Source organism: Osmia bicornis, chromosome 8 (assembly GCF_907164935.1).
Source record: "Osmia bicornis bicornis chromosome 8, iOsmBic2.1, whole genome shotgun sequence".
Lineage (NCBI taxonomy): Eukaryota > Metazoa > Arthropoda > Insecta > Hymenoptera > Megachilidae > Osmia > Osmia bicornis.
In genome coordinates this window covers 5825966-5842370 of record NC_060223.1, presented here as the reverse complement: position 1 = coordinate 5842370, position 16405 = coordinate 5825966, and the positions used below count along the sequence as shown (strand labels likewise).

General features: G+C 33.6%; 1 protein-coding gene across 7 annotated transcripts in view; it reads right to left on the bottom strand.

Annotated features, from left to right (window-relative positions):
- LOC114875155 (limbic system-associated membrane protein-like) overlaps nucleotides 1-16405 on the bottom strand; it is a 206690-nt gene that overhangs the window by 107328 nt on the left and 82957 nt on the right. For 5 of the 7 annotated variants that reach the window (XR_006829618.1, XR_006829617.1, XM_046286722.1 and 2 more), the window contains one exon: nucleotides 3017-3106. The exons of 1 other annotated variant lie outside the window; for it this stretch is intronic. The gene's annotated coding sequence lies outside the window, so the exon portion shown is untranslated. Of the gene's footprint in view, nucleotides 1-2000; nucleotides 2087-3016; nucleotides 3107-16405 lie in introns of those variants that run through there. One more of the 7 variants, XM_046286724.1, reaches the window with a different exon arrangement.

The following is a 16405-nucleotide window of genomic DNA, read 5'->3' as shown; positions in this document are numbered from 1 at the left end:
TTATTTATTTAGTATAAAGAATTGTTTATACAGCGATTGCAGTCTTACAGGAAAATCGACGAGAAAAAGGAGCTTATCATTGCTGCATTTACGTTCGAACGATTGAACGTCGTTCCTCGGATAAATTCAACGCGAAATAGTTCCAATTTCCTATCGCCCGATCTTTATAATGAAACAAGATAATTTTAAAATTTGCTGAACTGAAAATGAATAACAAAATTTGTACAAAGTTATTTCGCAAAGGTGCGTTTGTAAAAATTATAAAGCAACCTGTAACAGCTACGAACCGTATAAAATCTAGTAAATAAAAATGCAATAATATTTGAAATTTATTTCATGACGGGCGTAACATTCACGTCAAACATTTGTCAAACAATTTTTTTACCGTTCAGTTCAATCTGAAAATGTTTACCATGTTTTTTGAACCCAACGTTTACAATGAATTTGCTGTTTGCAAGAATAACAACGACAGTTGACATGTTTCACGAGGAGGAAAAAAAAATAAGCGTCAACGGTATTTGTTCAGTGTACGCTTCTCAGTACATCGAATTTTAATCTCGTTTTATTTAACGTTTGCAAAAAATTGTAACTGCAGAAGAAGCAACAACAATCTGTTGATTTTTATATTAAAAAAAATCGAAGAAAAATTAAAAATGCAGTGTTGCATTCTTATTTTTTTAACTAAAGAACTCATGCTAATAATTTTTGAATTATTATACAGAACTGTTTGAAATATTTAATTAACATTTATCACTTTACTCAAAATTCCAACATTGAAAAAGGTAGTTATTAAAAGTAGATTTATTAATTGAATTGCAAAACCTACTCAACTTTAGAATATTTAAACTATGGTTCCTAATTTATGTTTGATAATTACGATCTATAGTCAAACAATGCAATTTATTACGAAAATGAGGATATACAGTTCCAACACGTCGGTGCGATTGAAATTCAGAGGTGGAATTATTCTCAGGAAACAGTGGTGTTAATTAACTCTCAAAATCCTATAATTCGACACTGTTGGATTATTTTTTTTAGAGCTATGAGAAAGGTGCGGTGTACACTAGCGATCATCCACGATTTCAAAGAGAATTTATCAAAAATTTGGAAAAATCCCTTTTCTAAATCAGAATGAGTTTTATTAAAAAATTCGCACCTATCGTAAAATCGGAGATTCAATTCTCCCACAAAGAAGAATAAAATCGCGAATGCAGAAAATGAAAAATTCCTGAAAAACCCTTTGACCCTGCACCCTCATCTCAAAATAAAAAAACTGAGCTCTCGTTTCAAAAGAATTAGGATAATTAAATTTAGGATTCAAAAGGAAACCTTTGACCATTAATACTTAATTAATTACATTATATTCCTACTTCTTTGTTATCAATTTTAATTAGAATTATACCTAAATTCACAATCCAAAGATAACAGGGTAAACTAGAAGAATACTATCACAAAGTCTAGAAAACTTTCTCCAATTAATAGCAAATTAGTAATATTGTTTATCCTTTATTATCAATCTTAATTAAATTCAAGATTTAAAAAAAGAAAGAGAATTAACTTTAAGAAATTTAAACAAATCGCCCGAAAAAGTTCATTGAATAATAGCAAAATGAATAATTAATCCTCTGTAATCAGGCTGAAATTACCAGTCTCAATTAGAATCTCAATTCCTTGCCAATAAGTCAAGCTCCTTATCGAAGGGATTCGATATCATCGAACTGTAACGAAGCTGCATACCGCATCGCAACAAAGCTATCGACGGCCTCTAATTAGCGTCTGTTACACCCAATTATACACCCCTAACGACCGTGCGTATCATCTGTAACGTTGTTAGAAAACCTTTCGATCCTATTCACGAGCTCACTGGACCCGCTCTTTGTAACCGTCCACGTGGTAGCCAGGTAAGTATCCGAAATAGAAAAACAATAATAAATCTCGGCGACGTTCGTGTCTGGTGCACAGAATAATATTTTCCTTATTTATCTCACTGAAACGCTTACGGGTGATCGTGCGACGATAGACGAGCGATAACGTCCTCGAAATGAACTTCTGTTACGATAATACGCGTACGATGTTATCCTCGCGTAACGGTTTGTCCGCGACTGAAAGCTTACGGGCCAATCCCGTCCGTGTTTCCTAGTTTGCCCGTCACAGCGCTGCCACCCTTACTCGAATTCACCCTGTACCTTTACCCCCCTCGAATCATCCCCTCTCTGTCCTGCACACCAACCCTCCCACCGATCCATTAGTCCATTGCTCCATGACAAAAACAACCCTCTCGGTGTCCCTCTTTGTCGCGGAGGCTGCTAAACTCTTTCCAGGTGCATTCTTAGCAGGTGATGGGCACCTGAACTTACCATTCGCTTCTATATAGCCCCGCCTCTCGATAATTCAACACTTTTATACGACTCCGTGTTTCAGTCTCCAATTCCGATGTTTTTTTAATTGAAAGTGACGCCTCGACTTGGTACTTTAACCTTATAACCTTACGAACGACCGGGTTTCACTGCACCCGGGTTAAAAATACGGTTGGAGATTGAGAAGGGTAGAAAATGAATTATTAGGAGATATGGTGTCTTTGGGTCCGAGATATTTAGAGTAAAAATGTATCTGATTTTTAGCATAATGACTGTTTTAAATTAAAATAATAGATAAATAAAACATATTTTGAACAAGTGAAGAAATTAAGAATTTAAATAGTTTTTCATTTTAATTATGGAAATTTCAAACTACTATTTGAGATATTATTTTGTTTAATATATGAAGGTTTTTTGTTTAAAAATTTCACTGATTTATAATTCAGATACCAAAGTATACTATGGTGAGTCTGGGTCACGATTGACCCACACTCATCGTTCAACTTTGGTTAAATTACGTAAAGTTCTATGTAACATTGGACGTTAGACATTCAGTGAAATGTGACAGCTGCAATCATGAGCATATCGACGGAATATCAAGAGTTAGAATTCTCGAGAAGAGGAAACTCATCTCGGTGCTGAATGGTAAGATTACTGACCTAAAATGCTGGTGGACATGAATAGGGGGAATCCTCTACCCTTGGAATTTCGTTGAAAGTTCTTCTCCTCAGGGGTTGGATCTAACGACCCTATAAGCAAAGTAACGAAATCTGTAAAATATTTTGTCTTTTAAATCGTCCTCGTCAATCTTCCTTGCCGTTTAATCATTTCGAACAGTTTAATATATGTACAGTAACCGTATTACAACTTTATATTATAACATTCCTAGTTTTATTGACTATTATACAAAACATAATGCTATAAAATTTGTCAAACTAACATACAATCATTGTAAGATGCCTAATTACAATCTATTAAAATTAATAAAAATATTTCATACAGCAATTTATATTCAAGATTTAATGGAACACCTACACTTTTTAAAATGTTCAACCCTCAAATGACAGAGCCAAATGATTACTAAACCCAGGCATGATTTAATTTCAAATTTCTCTTCATTCTCATTTCTTAAATTTTATATTGTTTCTTTAGAGATTATTTTTATAAACTATGGCTAATTTGAACAAAAAACGCGCGAAAGAAAAAAACTAGAACAGCGCGAAAAAAAGAGATCAGTACATGTCAGACATATTTCGTACCCTACTTCTCTTGCGTGTAATTCTTAGCGTGTCCATTATTTTGAAAACTGTCTAACACAAAAATTGTTGAAATTAGAGGCATTCTTAGTGACGTATAAAATTTCACAATGAATTTTAATGTTTTAATATGGTTGCCTGACATATTTCGATATTACTTTGGGTGTTATTTGATATGGGTCCCATGCATATTAGGTTAGGTTAGGTTATATGTGATTGAAATACATTTTGAAAGAAAATTTTAGGACCCATATCAGACAATCCCCGACAAATATTATATTTGCTTACATAATACACCAAAATTTTCTTTGAAAATGTATTTCAATCACATATAACCTAACCTAACCTAATATGCATGGGACCCATATCAAACAACACCCATTACTTTAAGCAAAGTGGTTAAATGAAGAGATTCGAAATTATTATCACTAATAATAATATAAATAATTAATTAAGCCATTCAAATATTTGTCAACTTACTGCGAAATTATGATGTTGATTGCTATAGTAATACTGTATATTGCTGTACATGGTGCAGGTGTGGAAATCCTTTGAGAGGGTGGTAGCTGGGATGATCTTGAATAATTTTTTCCTTTATCACAATGTTCATTAACGCGTAGTTTTTAAATTATAAACGAAAAACACTGGCCAATCACAGCCGCATAACGCGCAAGCTCAAACGCGGGAGCATCGGCTACGAGTACCGCGCTCTACCGCGGTCGCGAACAAACTACTTCGGCTGCGCGTCGAGCTCGGTTCGTAGCCGACACTCTTACGGCCGCGCATGCGCACTATGCGCGCTCCGATTCCCCGCTTCTTTTTATTAATAATTCAAAAAATAAGCCTTAACAAGCATTTTGGTAAAGGAAAAAGTTGTTCAAGATCACCCCAGCTACCATCCCCTCAAAAAATCTCCACCCTTAACCCAACACCCTACATATTATAGCTATTATAGCAGAGGTACATTAACCCTCGAACGCCAGACCATGGAGGGAAATACAATTTTAATTTAATTTTCTGTTTCATATTATTTTCATTTTCTAAATTTTAATATAAATATCAAGATTATTATTCTTGTATGTGTTTTGTAATTTTGGGTCACGATTAATCCAGGCTCCAGGTTCAAGGGTTAAAAATAGTAATTTTTAATCTAATTTCATAATTAGATAAAAGCAAATCAAACATACAATCTTGAATTTCAAAAAACGGAATCATAAATCCTGAAATAATTGATAATATTTGTTATTTCTTTCAATATATAGAATCTGCAATTTTCTTGAAGTGCTTTTTTAAAAAATACTTTGTATAGTGACACGGACGAAATTTATTTCTCTTCCCATTCTTTTTAGTTGAGTCACGATCGATCGTTTAAGGAGCGGAACGACGTATCGGTAACAAGTTGGTCCATGAAATATTTTCAACTAATGCATTATGCATTCGGCTCCCAATTCAATATCGAAAAAAGAAAAGAAAAAAAAAAATTATTCTAAGAAAGAACACCTCTTCTTTGAAAGATTCTTCTCATTCAATAGGTTCTATCCATCGGCAGCGATATCACGCATAGTAAATTCAACATTGCTATTCTATATTCAAATTTGACCCACTGCAGGGGATATCACTTTAACGTACGATGTTACTATCAAATATCCATGTGATAAGTAATGGCTACTGTATCTTGATCACAGTATTCGTCTTCGCGACTGAAAATATGTTTTCAAAATGGGTTACATCTATTTCAAAAGAAAATATTCATCGTGAAACACTGGCTCTCTTTTACCCCACGTAGATTCATTCAATATTCATTTTTTTTGATGTTGAAAATATTAATGTATTCAGAATAAGATTTTATAAAGGAACAGCTAGTTGTATTGGACCATAAATTAAAATATGCTTCATTTTCGGTACATCCATTATTCATTGTGTAGAGGAAACTCAATTTATTTTCTTTCTCAAACAAAATACTTCAATTACATTCGAAGGTATGCATAAAATGCAATATGTGAATTTAGGTATTTATTATATAATTTTATTTAGAATAATAAGAAATCAATAAAACTGTTCTAAAAATAAGTAAACAATTCAAACAAATGCACCAAAATTTTACAATAACTAGAAATAGAGAAGAGGTGAATTTTCGTCCACATAGCGTGTAGAGTTTACCCTCTGCTTCACGATTTTTATAGTAATTGAATTGCTTGTTTATCGCCCCAATATAGAAATACAGGAAACTAAAATATAGCAAGGTAGGTACATAGAAATTTTCAAATTTGTCAACCATAAGAAATTCATACACTAAAAATTAGAATTTATAAAGAGGTGCGAGAATTCAAAAATATTGAGCCTGCATTGTATAAAAGAATTTTACTATATTTCTTTTATACGTTCGTCCACTTTGACACTCTCTACAACTCTCAATTTATCTTTAAATCCATCTGACTCAAGGGTGTGTTTGAGGGAAGAGTGGTTGATAGATCCCAAACTCTCAGCTTTCTATCTCACCCAGAAATAGGTTCGATTTCCTCTCTATAAAGTTGTACTACACGTAACTGCAATATACGGTGTTTATAAAGTTTCTTTAAGCTCAGGGATGTGATAACTTTCGCCGATATCGATCATAAAACCGCAAGCTTAGTCAATACTCTTCAACACACGATGCACTAATGCTAATTAAACCTTAATGATCGTATGTTATATTTGATTGTAAGATCTTGATTATATAAAAAGAAAAATCGAGTGTAACGTTGAAAATGTGAGAAAAATTGTATTATGTCTTTTTAACTAATCTGTATTTAATTACAACTTCTGGAAATAAAATTATATTATTTATCCAAGGTGGGAAATGACAAATTTAATTTAAGAACTAAATAAAGAATGCATCCTGAGTAATTTAGAATAATTATAACGTGAAATTCTAATGATCGAAAATGGAAATTCTAATTACCAAAAGCAGAAGTAATTAATATTGAAATTTTAATTACTCAAAATAGAAATAATTAATATTTAAATACTAATTATTAGAAACATTAAATATTCTAATGGTAGCTATTATATAACATTCTTTCTCCCTCTTTTTCTTTGGAATTCTTTGTCATTTCTTTTTACTGACCTATGCTTTTATTCCTTTTCCTTTTCTTTTGGCACTTCTTTGATCATTTTCGATCATTCCCCCTTTTTGGATGCAACTTTCTGTCACTTCTTCTTTTACCCTCTTTTTTCTGTTCTGTCTGCCTTAGATCGTTTCCTTTTCCTTTGTCTTTATTCATGCTCATCTTTTTTTCCTGATATGCAGCTCCACTGTTGGCCAAAGATACCACTTCCTCGTGCTCCTAACCCTTCGTTATTCCATCTACCCTTTTTATTATATGTTCCACTTGTGCTTTTTCTACTCCGTTTCCTTCCTTGCTGTTTCTTCTCCAGCATTTTTTTTTCACCTTCAGCTTTTCTTCTTCTCTTTTCCTTTGTCTTGGCTTATCCTCCTTTCTTTATCAGACAATCTCACCTTCTTCTGTTCTTATGTGTGACAAATTGAATAGATCTACAAATTTCTTTTAATTCAAAGGATTGATTCTGTTTGCCATTTTGTAAATTCTCAGTTGAAAATTAATACTTAACTCATTTTTTATTGTAATCCCCGTTTGGAGATTGAAGTACTTAGCTGAATAAAGATCAAGGGATTATAAAAGAGATTTATCTAGAAAGTCCATGAGTTTTAATGAGAATTCGTAATATGCCACATTAAAAATAAAAGCATGTAAGTAAAAAAAAATGATGCAAAAAATATTAAATATTGAAATATTTAATTTTATTTTCAGTAGATAGTGTTTTGTCAACTAATTAATTATAATTAGAGTAATTAGAGTAATCAAATTCCATTTTATTAGCCCTGTCAAATTTTATTCGACGAATGATTTAACAGCAATTTTGAAATTGATAAAAAGTTTCATACACGGAAAAGAAATCCTTTGTAATGATTGATATGTTTGCTTATAACCGATTCAACCAACAAGTATTCAACTAGTTAAAATGTTAAAGTTCATGTCTTAGATTATTCATCGAAGAAAGCAAGACAAACTTTAACTTTACCAGCAGTTTCAGCAATAATGATCAGCAAATGTTGGCAAGTAACAGCGGTATACATTAGCACAGTACGTGCAATACAAGCACTAGTTAAATATTCTGTAGCAAAGTTTCGAATTTCAAAGGAGTTCTAATACAGAACGATAATTTCATACAAAGTTCCAACTCGTTTCTAATTTACAGATTAAATAATTCTTTACAGGAACTGAGCGTTGCAGCTTGGTGTCAATCTCGAAATTATAACTTATCTCAAATGTAATTAAATAGTTGAAATATGTTCAAATAATCACCTTAATTGAAGACATAATATTCTAAACTATAATCATTAATTTCTAATTAACAAAGTTCTTATAACTTGTATCTAAACATCAATTTAATATTAAGGCAATGTACATATTAACAATAAGAAAATTTCTGCAAAATTATTATAATACAAGAAATTTCCTCGCTTTATCTTGCCTATAGCTTCCTCCTGCTTTAAGACTCGACCTCAACATGCTGGCTACTTGTTTCCTCTAAGCTTGTCTAACATAGTTTCCAAGTCCCCATTTTCCCCAAAACCCATGATTGTACATAATTTTGGTTTCCCTTACCTCAAATTTGTCTTAGACAGGATGTTTACAAACTGTGGGCAGAATCTCCACGATATTCATAGAGGAACATTAAATATGTATCGGTGATGGTCAACAGAATCTCCACTATTCAACTTGCTAACGGTATCACGACAAACATTGCTTTCAGTATCAATATTAATACAAATTTTCCAATTAAATAACTAGTAATATTTGTAAAATTTTCAATATTGTTAATACTTCATTTTTAGGTAACACGTTACTTAGGTAGATTAAAATGAATCAATTCAATTTAATCAATTTAATCTTCACAGATTACCACACATTTTTAATAAACTTTTTCTTTTTAATTTCGATTAATCCAATCATAAAAATTTTAAGCGAAAAAATTGGAGGACAGTGAGAAAATCGTATATCAAATTGAACTATGTTCAAAGTGTTGAACATTATGTAGGGATTCGTGAAAAATAGGGACTGCCAGCACCGGAAATCGAACCGAAGATCTTCCCAGCCGGCTTACCTTATCCACCACGCCACCACCAGTCCACTGACATCTCTTCTCCCATAATTCCTCTTTATATTGGGTCTAAGGGATCCCGATCCCACATTTGGTTGTTCCCGAATATCTGTCTTCGTCTTACTTGCACCCAGATTCTTCCACTGTTATATATTTTTATTTCAAAGTATATCTACCCCCTTTCTTATATCTCAGACAGATGATATTTTCCTCAACTTTGTTACCCTAATACTACCCTCTTTCATTTTTTTTTGTTACTGAAAACTTTATATTTTTTGACCATCGCATCGAGGTTATCCTTTTGGGATCAGCCGGAAAGCCAGAACTTTGCTTATATCAAACTTGACATTCATGAACTTCGTACTCCTATAATTTCGAATTACTTGTTTCCTGTGTCTCGTCGCGAACTATTGAGTAATTCCACAAGTAATCCTACAAGTAATGATATTTGCAAGAAATACGGTGTTAGACTAACTTTATGATGCAGAGATTTGCCTGGTTTTGTGTGGGGAAGTCACGTAACGAAGGTACGTGACTACGTGTATAATACGAGGGATCACTTTGTATTTTGAGATTCTCTAACTTTCATTATACAGACTCGTCGATTACATTGCAGTTTCATCGTAGTTCAGTTTAATGTACTGTAATTATATCGAACATGAAACATAAACGTTCACAGACATTTATAAATTTTCCAACTTCCCTCGTTTTTCGAAAACTAAAAGTACCCTTCTAGCCCTTAATATCATTTAATTAACGCAGGAGTTAAATTTTATTATCTGCACGATTACTCGAAACAGACTGTATTATCCAAATCCTTGTACGTTCCAATTTCGAGTTCCCAGCTTTACGTTGCGCACGCGTTGATTGTTATCTGGTAATTAGTAAAATGTTCGTAAGAAAACCTTGTCACGATTGCGCTTATCGTGTTAATCGATGTTTACAGCGTTACAGTCACGACACGCACCTTATTGCCAAGAACTCGTATCGCAGGTGTTAGGTAGCACGAAATTGTTTCCTTGGAAAATAACTGCAGACATGGAATTCGGAACGTAGCACGAATATTTGGATCGAAGGCTAATAATTACAATATGGACCTTTGAGAAAATATGGGAAGCATCAATTTAACCCTTTCAAGCCTCCTGGTACATCGCGATCAAAGCAGGCTCCTCAGAAAAAATTGTGACGTTTCGGGTTCCCACCCTTTCCCTTAGGAGGCCCCGAGGAGACTGACAGTGGAGGGGAGAGAGTCCCGTATATATAAGCCTAAGCTTTTAATAAAATTAATAATAAATTAATAATAAAGCTTTTAATAAAATTCCAAATGAATTTCATTTTGAAATTCTTAAAAAATAAAAATAGATGGTATAGAAATGGTATAAAATTATCACATGTGAAGAACACAATAATTTACTTAAAAATTAATTATAATTTCCATAAGTCACCCTGAATAACACGGTTTAAACGTAGACCAAATAATATCCCGGCGGTGTGTTAGAAAATGTTAAGTCCAACATCCATAAAAAAGAGATTAATGCAAATTCGCATGTTACGACATCGATCTACTGGTACCCAGAATACTTTCACTTTGATAACAGTAATTTTAACCCCGTGCAATTCCAACTTCGTGCTGCTCGTTGGATCTCCATAGATAAGATACAATCTCACATTTACGCGCCTCGAAAATGTCCACAAACACGAGCTTTTTAACACGAACATAAGTTCATATACAATATATATGTATCGTTGTTTGAAATAGTAAAAGGAATTTTCTTTGTCTGATTCATTTCAGAAAATACCATCTATTTTTCTTTAAATTTCCTCTATAAAGACATGCAATTTATATTTTTCTAAATTCACCACAGAAATTTTTGAAGGAATTTAAAAAAATTTCCAAGTCTTCCTTAAGTATTAAAATTTTAATTAGTACCTGAGACAGTAACTTCTTTTCTTTTTAAATTTTCCAAGCCAAAGTGGAAAATCTACTGTATATTAAACAAAACGTATTAAACGATCTGATAAATTCAAGTGAAACTTATCGAGGGTTGTATCAACTTTAAACATGAATGCCTTCGTTCGTGCTAATACATCAAAACGATTGTTTAATCACTTTGTAAGTGAAAGAAAAATTACGCTCGGGGCGGATCGGTAGTTTCTAAGCGATAAGCACAAGCTAGCCTCATCAAGTATCCCGAAGTTTCCGTCTTTAAATGTTCACAGATTTTTCATAAAATCCTTCGCTCGGCGAAGTTTCGTTCAAATTTTCATCAGCACCGTAGGAAGGTGGAAACTATCGCGAAACTTTCCCGAAAAGTTCAAGCTCAAGCTCCGTTGTGTCTGGCCGCGAAGAGTTTGGGTACACGCAAACGCATCCGGCGTCAGCAGCTATCGCGTTTCCTCTTCAAAACACTCGCTCCTATGCATTTGTCTTCATTTCTACCGCCATTCTACCCGGTACACATTATGATTTAAGATCATAGTTCTTTGGCGAAGGAAAAGAATTAAGAGACATTCATGACAACGATGTCAGAGAAGAAAGAAATGCAAGCTCCTTTGGGCACGTTCGAGCTTCTGCATCGTGTTCAACGATAATTATGATATTGCGTGACGAGTGTACTGTTCCTGGGTCAAATTGGACACACCCGCGAATACGGTTTTGTCTCGTAAAAGTTCCCTGATATGCTTAATGCAACCTGGAATATTTATACAGTGACTTGCGTAATTTAGACCTCGGGATATTTAAATAATTATTACTGGAGAAGGAGTTTGTTCTGAATGATAAAAATGCGAGTTTAATACCGTTGGACAGGAGCATATTAAAATTTCTGGGAACCCTTTGGTTAATAAACTCAGGGGCCCTGGGCTACAGCACTCTTTAAACCTCCCTTGATCCAGCACTGCCATGATTTTTAAATTTTAAGTCAAATTAATGTTATATTATTTATTTAAGCTGTTGAAAGTTTTATTTGATAGTACTTTTATTTTTCAATTTTTAAGTTTTAAATCAGGTTAATATATTAATTAAATTTTTGAAAATTTTATTTGTTACTATTTTTTATTTTTATAATCTACAAATATTTTTCTATCACTCCCTATTTCAGTATCTTACTAAAAATATCAATCACAGAATATAGTTTAATAATGCAGAGTCGAGGAATCGTTTGCAATGAATATTTAGAATCCCCCAGGAAATGCTAGAGGATCAGGAAAAAGGGTGTCGGGTAGAAGCGTGTCACTTGGTTCGTGTCTAATGCATAAATTATTATTCCGGAACAGATTTATCAGATCAGCGACAAGTAACATTATGAACCGTATCACATTGTTCAAGTGATAAGCGATGGCCGTTACGAGGCGAGGAGCAGTTCTATATAAAGTGAGAGCAAATAAACGTAAATCGTTGCTGTTTGGGGTTGCAAGATCTATGAGCCAACCTAGTGACGTGTACCACTGTGTACAGAATCTTCCGCGGTATTACGGATTTAACGTTCTGTTTCGTCGTTAATATGCCCCGTTGTAATCCTGTCAGAATATAGTCGTTACACGACCATGGACAAACGATAGACGATGATTTTATTTATTTTTAAGAACTTCGACTTACTAGATCTTTTTCCTATTCACACTATAGGGGTGCAAAATATTAGAGCCTATTATATTTTTTTAGGGGTGAATAAATTATTTTTGAAATGTAATAGTTTGTTCTATGATGGAATATTGTGAAAATACTTAAAATTTGTTTATTGCTAACCCTTTCGTTGCTATAGATAATTATTAGGGGTGAGTGGGTACCCGAAATCGCGGGCTCGGAAAGGGTCGGGCAGGTTCGGAAGAGTTCGAGTTGGGTCGGGAACATTCGTATATTTAGTTCGGGAATCGGTCGAGCCCAACCACTTCCGAGCTTACCCGAACTCTTCCGAGTCTACCCGAGTCCGTAATTTCGGGTACCCGCGCACCTATAATCTATAACTCATCCAAAACAAAGCGTTGACGTTTCAAAATAAAAATTTTAATAGAAAATCTACCCTAACAAATTTCTTATCGCAAAAAATACTGAAATGATTAAAATAATCAAATAGAAGTTTATGAATTTTGTTTTATTAAACACCAATGATTATTCGCTTTTAACTGGTCAAATAAAACCGGGAATAACCGGAAAAGTCGAACGGTGAATTTTTGCGCAAGGTAATAGAAAAGCAATGGGGAACCTTTTTCTTGGGCGTTAGAAGCGTATCGGTTTAGCGTTAAAAAGAAAACATCAATGGTCTTTAGTTTCCATTCTACCTTGCGCAGAAAGGACCTTTCCTTAGGGAAAGAAAGAAGAAAGCAAGCTTGGTTAGAGTGTATTTAAGGATGCGATTTCGTAATTGTTTGCTTGCTTCCCTTTTATTGAGATCGGAATTTTCATCGATACGTAACGAGAAACTGTAACTTTAACTTCGATCCTTAGACATGCAAGAGTAAACACGGCTACTTTAAATAAGTTGCAAGGAAATTAGACTTTCCTTTTATCGAATGAACTTGTAAAAATACCATGAGTAAAGGAACCTACAATAGATTGAAGTAAGTAATCTGATGGATTACAGTGTCGGTTGTTTCTTGAAATTCAACAAATCAAGGCTTCTTGCTGCAGCGTATTTAAAATGAAGATATTCTGGAATAATAGGGATGTCTGAGAAAATTGTATTATTTCTAATTAATTTTAGGAAAAATTGTTCAGGTTCTATCAATTATTCTTCATCAAAACCTGATGAATTTCTGTTAACGGGAAAAAAAGAGATCTCATAAAACTGCAAATACCAAGGGTACACCGCGAGAGGAAGGTGGTCGTGTTTCAGTTTAAACCACGAAACAATCGCGACGAACAGTCCAGACACGGGAAATCGATGGGCACGCTTGAATTCGAAACCGCTTTCATTATTCAGAGAGCTAGCACGCGGTCACACGTTGCTTCCTAGCAAACTTACGTGTGAATCGCAGCAAACAATTGGCATGTGCGAATCCCGCTTTTCCACGCTCTGGATCCATTTAACGCGAAAGCTAAACCATTTCTCGCGAACCTACCCCGATGGTTAATGCATCTTTGAATTCCTATATTGCTCCGCTATTGGAAATTCTGAACACGAATGCCTCCATTCACCAATTATAAATATTTCCTGATCAAAATTAAACGTTTGATATTCGAAGAAAATTTATACAGATTTTCTGTATTAATGTAAAAATAAGTGTACATGTATTAGATTATTTTATAGAAATTTGATGACATAAAAGTACAGCAAAATAGCACTTATGATACATCAAATTAGAGCTTAAGGTTTAACAAATATTACTATCCAAAGGACTCATGAATATTTATAATATTAAATTGTTGATACTAATAAAAAACAAATTAATTTATAGTTTAGTCATTAGTATTGTTGAATCAATATTTAAACAACTTCTATTAATAATATTGATGAAATGTTAATGCCACAATTTTTATTAAGTTTTAAGCTTTAATTTGATATGCCACAAGTGTTATTTTATAATACTTTTATGTCATGAAATTGAATCAGACTTTGTAGGTACCAAAATCCACTATTTGATATGCAAGTACCTAATACAAAAGAACCAAAACTTCAACGATTTATGTAAAACGTGAACCTTAAGGAAACAGATGTAGGATACTAAAAAAGAAATATATAGAGAATATCTCATCTCTGATTCAGGAACCGGTGTACATTAAGCGTGTCACAGACTTACCACAGGTTAAACAATTCTGCCATACGTTTCGAAAAGGATTCTATCACCTGCCTTGCGAAAGAAAAATCCTGGAGTGTATTTCAAGAAAGATTTTACTAGTTGTTTATATTCGATATTTCAATAGTTCATTTATTATCACGTTATCTAGTTTCAAATTAAAAAAATCTTTTATCTTAATTATGTAATGTGAAACAAAAAATTAAAAAATTGAACAAACAAAAGTTTTATTTGATAATGTAAAATAATCATTTCATAAAATTTAATGAAAAATTTAATGAAAAGCACTGCTTTGTTTAATTATTTTAATTGGTTTTTCATTTGCTCAAAATTAATCTTCCAATTTCTTCAACAAACCTCTGCATTTTAAAAACGAATCAATAAATGTCGTGCACAGATACCGTTTCCATGTTTTATGTAGAGCAACCGGAATAAAAAAGTTTACGAAGATGTTCAAACAACGCTCCAAATACACTATGGATAGTAGTTTTTACTACTGGATAAATCTGCACGAATAAATTGAAATTGACGAATGACATTTCGAACGTTCGTATGTGCATCACGATGCGACTGCACTTCCTGTTACAGGAATGTATTCTCCCAAAAAAAAAAAAAAAATTATTATAGGAACATGATATTAGATCATTCCAAAAATTTCGAACACTTCCTATCCTGGCAGCTAGATCAAAATATTAAATGCTATAAACAAAACCTGCTCTATTTTAATTCTATTTTATGAAATTTAATTTAGTAAAATGTTAATTAAATTTCACACCAAAATTTTTATAAATACATCATATTCAATCGATGTAAATAATTGAATACAATTCAATTTCCCGAATAAAGGGGAAAATGATAGGGAACGAGCGACAAGTGGTGGCCGTGACACGGCATTGAAAATATTTTCAAAGTTTCTTGACCGAGTGAAAGAACAGGAAGTTATTAATCTCGCGAGAGGGAGAGACTGGGACGCGATGCTCCGCATTTTGCATTCGTTAATGCGCTCGTAAACGTAGGGACGAGTGTCGAGAGAAGAAATAGAGAAATCAACAGGAGAGTCGAAGCTTACAGGGGAAAAATTCATACATTTTGTGCTAGTAGCACTACTGGTGTAGCCGACCACTTTTCCACTGTACCGCTTTTCCCCTCTTCTCGCCCTCTTTTCCCTCTTTCTCGCTCCTCTCGATCAATAAGGGCTTCAGTTTACCGGGACACTTTTATCCAGCAGCTGCATGCACGACGTGAAGTCGTAAATAATAGTACCTCTGAACAGAGAGGGTGAGAGAGGAGAAAAAAAGAAAGGGATTACCTCGCTATACCACACGAAGGGAATTGATAATTAAAACGAGCGACACTTCCATTACTCGGCACCAGTAACGGCGTTAAGAGGATACCAGCTAGATGGTATTTAACACTACTGCCACGTTATCGCCGAAATTTTCGCCACGGTTCGTGTCTCGTTACGAATTACGATCATAGCTTGCGATCTTTGGCTGTGTATCATTATTATCAAATATTTCATCAAATTCCTACGCGACTGTTTATTTTAACACCGTAGCAGACCCACGAAACGTATACAACGGTTAGTAAGAAATTTAGAGAATTAAAATTAAAGTTAGATTGCAAAACATTTTTAATTCTATTTGGGACCAACTTTGTTTATTATTAAAAAGAAAATTACTATTAGGGGTACAAATTAATTCGGTAACTCTAGTATTGTACTTTCTTAATTACATTGTAATTGTAATTGAAAAGTGGAGGGAAAATGTAACTTCAACTATTGGAGTTACCATAACTCTTTGAAAATAAATTTCCAATTAAAGGAACGACAAAAAATTAATTTATACATTTAAATATTAACTATTAGAGGGCGGACCATGTAGAGAGCCCCAT